At 46.0% G+C, this 7,559-nt stretch overlaps 1 non-coding gene across 1 annotated transcript; it reads right to left on the reverse strand.

Annotated features, from left to right (window-relative positions):
* Positions 1-7,234: 7,234 nt before the first annotated feature.
* Positions 7,235-7,309, reverse strand: Trnap-cgg (transfer RNA proline (anticodon CGG)). Its single transcript has one exon. It is a non-coding gene; the product is annotated as a tRNA-Pro (tRNA).
* Positions 7,310-7,559: the final 250 nt, after the last annotated feature.

The raw sequence follows: 7,559 nt of genomic DNA on the forward strand, positions 1-7,559 counted from the left end.
TTCGTTTTACTTCATTTTTATATTTTCTCCTTTCATGAATTAAATTCAATATTTCTTCTGTTACCCAAGGATTTCTACTAGCCCTCGTCTTTTTACCTACTTGATCCTCTCCTGCCTTCACTACTTCATCCCTCAAAGCTACCCATTCTTCTTCTACTGTATTTCTTTCCCCCATTCCTGTCAATTGTTCCCTTATGCTCTCCCTAAAACTCTCTACAACCTCTGGTTCTTTCAGTTTATCCAGGTCCCATCTTCTTAAATTCCCACCATTTTGCAGTTTCTTCAGTTTTAATCTACAGGTAATAACCAATAGGTTGTGGTCAGAGTCCGCGTCTGCCCCTGGAAATGTCTTACAATTTAAATCCTGGTTCCTAAACCTCTGTCTTACCATTATATTATCTATCTGATACCTTTTAGTATCTCCAGGGTTCTTCCATGTATACAACCTTATATCATGATTCTTAAACCAAGTGTTAGCTATGATTAAGTTGTGCTCTGTGCAAAATTCTACCAGGCGGCTTCCTCTTTCATTTCTTAGCCCCAATCCATATTCACCTACTACGTTACCTTCTCTCCCTTTTCCTACACTCGAATTCCAGTCACCCATGACTATTAAATTTTCGTCTCCCTACACTATCTGAATATTGCTTTGTATATATAGACGATGTGCTCTTTATGTCTGCATCTGAAGAGAAACATACGCAGCAATTGACGAAGCTGTTGGATCGTTTGAGAGCGTAAGGGCTATAGTGAACCCAACAAAATGTATTTTTGGCACCAAGGACGTCTATTTTCCCGGCTACACAGTGGATGCACGTAGCACCGACCATCGCAAGTCAAGGTGGATGCCATACGTGGATACCGACGGCCAGTTACAATTCGGCAGCTGCAGCGTTATCTTGGTGTAATAAGTTTCTGCCAGCGGTTTGTGTTGCATCATGCGTCGATAATAGCACCATTGGATGAATTCTTGAAGGGTGCACACAGGGCAAACGATAACCTGCAATGGAAACGCGAGGCAGCACTCCGCTTCCACTGCTATCAAAACAGCAATAGCGCATGCATCTCTACTAGCACACCCTGTAGCAAACGTGCCGTTAGCATTAATGGTCGATGCTTCTGCCAACGCAGCTCGAGCTGTGTTGCAGCAGAGGATAGGCCGGTGTTGGCAACCGCTTACTTTCTTTAGCCAAAAGCTGTCGCCTTCACAACAGAAGTGGGCGACGTACGTTCGTGAGCTCTACGCCGCCTACGCTGCAGTAAAAGAATTCTAGCATTCCTTGGAAGGCTTCCATTTCAGTACCTTTACGATCCACAAACCTTCAAAGTGAAGCCAAGTAAGGCATCGTCGGCGCGCCCCGTTAGCCGTGCAGTCTGGAACGAGTGCCGGGCCCCGGCACGAATCCGCCTGGCAGACTAGTGTCGAGGTCCGGTGTGCCGGCCAGTAATTTCAGAAAATAAAGAGCTTGAGGGTAAAAGAGAAATAAAGAAGAAAGAGAGTGAGAGACAGGGATACAGAGAAAAAGAGAGAGAGAGAGCACCTGCAGTTTCTCGCCTTATCTATTTTAATGAAACCATTTAATGAAACCATTTCAGCATCCTTAAAAGATTGCCTTTGAAATGTTATAGTTGTTGGACATATAACTACAGATTTCGAATACTTTTTGTTTTTGTAGTAATTCAGTCATCTACTAGTGTCTGAGCGGGCTAAACTTATTTTTATAGACATTCATGGGTATTAAATATTTGAGTTAGTCTTACGTCCAATGCAAATTTCATGTACCCGCTGACGCTCTCTCTCGAATTGAGGCAATGGACGTGATCGAGCACGTTGAAGTCATGCTGCAGCTATCGATTTTGATGCTATGCCACGGGCGCAACAATACGATGAGGAGTTGCATACATTGCTCGTGCAACAATGAAGTTTCCATTTGCGAAGAGCGACAATATTGGGCACGGATGCAGTGTTGTACCATGATGTCACCTACCTACAAACTCGGCCATTGGCTCCGCACCAATTTCGAGCTCAGGCAATCGCTGTAGTACACAATCTAGCATAACATCCCGGAGGAACCACGAATCAGGTTAAATTATGTTTCATCTGGCGCAGCATGAATGTCGACTGTAAATTGTATGTCTGGCAATGTATGGCCTACCAAAAGAACAAAATAACCCGACGTGTCAAGGCACCACTATGTATATTCATACCGCCTAACCATCATGTCTTCATTGACACTGTAGGCCCACTATCAACACCCGAAGGCTGTCGTTACGGCCTTACGATCCTGAGCAGATACTCGAGATGGCCAGAAGCATTACCTATGCCAGGCATGACTGCGGAGACTGTGGTGAAAACAGGTTTCAGAGGATGGATTGCTCCTTGTGGCTTACTGTTGAGAATAGCGAATATCAGTGACCTCAATTTGAGGTGTACCTCTTTAAGGCCCCTGTTAAGTGTCAAACGAATAAGGACCGCCATTACCATCTCGCAGCGAAAGGCGTGGTGGAACTCCTGCACCGACAATTGAAATCAGCCCTTCGATGTCATGCAACGGACAAGTGGACACAAACACTACGGATTGTTGTACTGGCACTACGAACAGCCTTCAAGCCTGACCTCCAAGTCACAGTGGCAGAGTTGATGTGAGGCCAGTCGTTAAGTCTGCCCGACGTGTTCATTCACGATATGGAAAGTGAAACCGTCGCTGCGTCAGACTTCGCTACCAAGTTGCTATCCGACATACGTTAGTTTCGTCCAGCTGAGCCTCGGGAACAAACCTGCCCCTCCCGTTTGTCTTTACAGATACAGCCACCTGTTGACACTTGCTGTTATACAATGACGTGGTACGCAGACCACTAGAACCCCCTTATGAAGGTCTATATACAGTAATTAGACGATTGGTTGTTGGTTGGTTGATTTGAGGGAGAGGACAAAACAGCGAGGCCATGGGTCCCATCGGATTAGGGAGGGATGTGGAAGGAAGTTGGCAGTGCCCTTTGAAAGGAACCATCCCGAAATTTTCCTGAAGCAATTTAGGGAAATCTCGGAAGACCAAATCAGGATGGCCGGACGCGGGTTTATACCATCATTTTGCCGAAAGCGAGTCAAGTGTGGTAACCACTGCGCAACTTCGCTCAGTAGTAATTACACGAGGCGACAACAGTTTCAAGATCGACATTCACGGTGTACCTAGCGCAATTCCGCTTGACCGTATCAAGATTCACAGCCAACAGAATCGAGAAACATGAAGAAGGGGAGGCAGCAACGAAAGATCCCCCTGCAAGGCTAGATACAGAGGAACCACGACGAACATCGGATGCCGTCACGTAGGAAGCATCAGTAGGGGCTACCACCCAGCGGCTGGAAGAACACACTGAGCCGAAGTAGAAGCTCCAGGGTTTCAAGAAAGGTGTGATGACGCGATGTGGACGACATACCAAATTTCACGAGAAATGTCGCTGACACTGGGATGGGGGGGGGGGGGGGGGATCGCTTAGTGACTCCCACCATACACGTTCCGCGCTATAGTGGTGCAGAAAGTACGAGAGTTCCATCGTTCCGTGTCGCATTGTGTTTATACTTTGTCTTTGATTATGTTGTTATTTCTTGTCTTGCTTCATTGACTCTCAATGTCATGCAAACGGCATACTTCTGAGTAATTAATTTATATGTGTAATGGAGTTCCCTTGGTGTTATTTTGGTACTGACAGGGTTCGCGAGTGTGACATTCAGTACTGCAATTTCCAGGTACCGTCCCCTTACGTTTTAGCCACAATCCTCTTCAGTGACTCTGTCACGATCATGCAACACACACATTCCGGAATTAAAAGATGATGTTTTTTCTGCATTCCCTGTATGCGTTATAGATCTTCGATACGATGCTTCTTTAAACACCAAAGACTTTGGCTACCCACCACACGAACAGCAACAATTTGCCCACGTTCGAATTCAGTGAACTCACAACTTCACAGAATACTCTTCTGACCACGATTAACGCTTGAAACGTGTTAATGACATTGCACAGATGACGTCCGTGGTCAAATACAACAGCACAATTCGCAGACTTGGCTGTCATCTGCATTTGCGTTCAAACGCGCATTTCTCAGGTTGCTTCCATATTTTTGTCGACCCCTGAAAATCTTCCTTTTGTTGTAGAAAAAGTGGTGCGTATTGAGGCTACCATTGTGGTCAATAATGAATATTCTGACGTCGGAATCCGTGAGACCAGACTCGTAGATATTGTTCTGATAGAAAAGTGCAAGTCAATTATAAGTCTGCTGAGCCAAAATTTATCATATTTTCACTCTCGCACTTACAGAACAAGTGAGAGATTACCAGACCTATCCAACTCGTCACATCTGGGATCGGGAAAGGGAGGTGTCGCACCACAGTTACTGCGATCTTTGTATGACGTAGTACGTTCAGTTTCCTTAGAGTAAATAAGGATTCTTGTTGTGGAACGTGCAGGTTGTGTTGTTTCAACGTTTTGGGAAAACCAAGAAAATGGTGAACGCTGGAGTTATTTCTTGATGAAGGCCACAACGAAGGTAGTGCCCTGTTTCTAACAACTGCAGCGTTGAGGGGCCGCTGACCTCCTTCTTTCTTTTCTATAGCGCTGAATACGTCTCTTCCGACACATTATCAATGGGATAGCAAAGAATACACATTTATTTACTTTTTAGTAGCCCTTCCTTTCGGCTGATACGAACTGTAGAAAGCGTTTTTACATCTACAATTTTGTTTATATTTCTCCTGCTTTCGGAATAGTAACAGCAGCTGCGTGCAGAGATTCTTCGGTTGAGAGCTAAAGCTTCGTTCCACGTATCGCCGCTTACTGTGGCTCCAATGGGCACCAGCTTTTATCGCTGTACCAGCGTTGTTCGACACCTTAAGGCTGTGGTGTGTTTAACAAGACCGGTTATCGCGTTTTACCACACCTAACGGTCGCCACGTCTCCGAAATGGGCTCCCGCTCCCTTCGGCTGTTACATCAGAGGAGCAAAAAAGAAAACTTGGCCGACGACGGCGAACAAGACAGCTAGAAAGAGCCGGCATTGATGGTGGAGCGTGCCTGGACCGATGTCCGCGGCCAGATACGCCGATAGCCGCGCACCTGGCTTTGTTTGCAGAAAACAGCTGATAAAAATGCGCGGAACATCCGTGAGAAGCCGCCACTCGTCACATTCGTGGGAGCGGCGGTTAATCGTTTTCTGAACTGCCAGCATCTCGTGGAAATTGCCCATTATTTCCAACAATTTTGTTTTTGATTGCGTCTCACTTTTGTGGCGTTTAACGCGATCCATATCATTTTATTGTGCAATAATTATTAACCTCTGCAGTTCTAATTCAACCGTTGTTTGTAATTATTCGCCCACTTACAGTCTAACACAAAAATCCACGCATAACAAAGGAATTATTCAAATTTGGCGGAAATCGGCAGATATGACGTACAAGTACAAAAAAACAATTTCAGGACGATTGGATGATTTATTGAAGGGAAAGACCTTCACAAATTCAGCAAGTCAATAACGTGTTGGTTAACTTCTGGCACTTATACAAGCAGTTATTCGGCTTGGAATTGATTGATAGAGTTGTTGTGCCTAATTACGTCCAAATGGCGTTAAAATCCCGAGCTGATTGGAGGGCCCTGCCCTTCACGCTCCAAACGTTGTCAATTGGGGAGAGATCTGGCGACGTTGTTAGTCTAGGTAGGAGATGGCAAACAGGAAGGCAAGCCATAGAAACTCTAGCTGCATGTGGACGGGCATTATATCGCTGAAATGTAAGCACAGGATGACTTGCCATGATGGGCAACAAAATGGGGCGCAGAAAATCGTCGACGCATCGGTGTGCAGTAAGTGTGCCGTGGATGACCAAGGATTCCTTCCATGAGAAGAAATGGCACCTCCGACCATCACTCCTGGTGAACAGACCGTATGGTGGGTGACAGTCAGGTTAGTAACGCATCCCTGTCCAGAGAGTCTCCAAACACAACCTCGCCTGTCACAGGGGCATCGAGTCTCATTGATTGGCGTAGAATTGTCTTCAGTGATGAGTCCTGCTTCCAACTGAGGCCCAATACCCACGAAGACACGTCTGGAGACGCCCCAGGGAGCAGTGGCTACTAGCCTGACTGCCACTGTCAACCAACGTACAGCAGAACCTTTTTGGTTCTCATCCGCGGGACTCTTACAGCAGTGCGGTACATCTACGGTATTCAACGCCCCGTTTTGTTACCTTCATGGCAAACCATGCTAGGTAATGCCCTTACGCACACGGCGAAGTTTCTACTACTTGTCTTTGTGCTTGGCAAACCCTGCCTTGATGAGTAAGCTCGCCACCTCTCTGACAAGCTGAGAAAGTTTGGACCATTATGTGCAGTGCTCTAAGCCAGCTAGGTACTTTGACGATCTGACGCTTCAGCTGGACAGAATTTGGCAAGAAATCCATAAGGAGATCCAACAGCTCTGTAAATCCACGCCAAGCCGAATAACTATTTGCATAAGGGCCAGAGGTAGACAAAAGCATATTGACCTGTTCATTTTGTGAAGGTCTTTCTCTTAAATAAATTAATACAGTTTTTCTGAAATTGTAATCACTTCAAATTTACCGATTTCCATTCCATTCGTAGTTCCTTCGTGTTGCTTATTTTATTTTATTTTTTGTCTTGGAGTGTATTTTAATGTTTGTGTACTACGATTACTGATCCCATACTGGTTTTTCCATTAGCAGGGCAACTGTTACTAGTTGCCTTAGTCTCTGTTCTTTTTAATTTGAATGTTTCCGCACTTCAGCAAGACTCGCTTCATCAGACCTTGGAATGACACTTTTACACACGTTTTACCTCTTCTGGAGTGAGACCAACGTTCTTATCCTCGTTAATGACCTCCTACTTTTTGTGTTTTGCTGCTCCCAGTCCATTTCCATACCGCAGAATACGGCCACACGTGGTTTCCCGCACTGATGCCTGTAAATATCGCTGTAGAGGCTGATCGTGTCTGTGGAGAGGGAGGAACCCTAGAACACGTACCTCTGTACTGCGACCGTTGGTCACAGGAAAGACGGTCCGCGGAACTCACAGACTTCGAATGTGGTCAGGTGATTAGGTGTCACTTGAGTCATACGTCTGTACGCGAGATTTCCACACTCCTAAACATCCCTAGGTCCAGAATGAGATTTTCACTCTGCAGCGGAGTGTGCGCTGATATGAAACTTCCTGGCAGATTAAAACTGTGTGCCGGACCGAGACTCGAACTCGGGACCTTTGCCTTCCGCGGGCAAGTGCTCTACCAACTGAGCTACCCAAGCAGTTGGTAGAGCACTTGCCCGCGAAAGGCAAAGGTCCCGAGTTCGAGTCTCGGTCCGGCACACAGTTTTAATCTGCCAGGAAGTTTCATCCCTAGGTCCATTGTTTCCGATGTGGTAGTGAAGTGGAAACGTGAAGGGACACGTGCACCACAAAAGCGTACAGGCCGACCTCGTCTATTGATTGACAGAGACCGATGACAGTTGAAGAGGGTCGTAATATGTAATAGGGAGACATCTACCCAGCCCATAAC

This window comes from Schistocerca serialis, chromosome 7, assembly GCF_023864345.2.
Source record: "Schistocerca serialis cubense isolate TAMUIC-IGC-003099 chromosome 7, iqSchSeri2.2, whole genome shotgun sequence".
Classification (NCBI taxonomy): Eukaryota; Metazoa; Arthropoda; class Insecta; order Orthoptera; family Acrididae; genus Schistocerca; species Schistocerca serialis.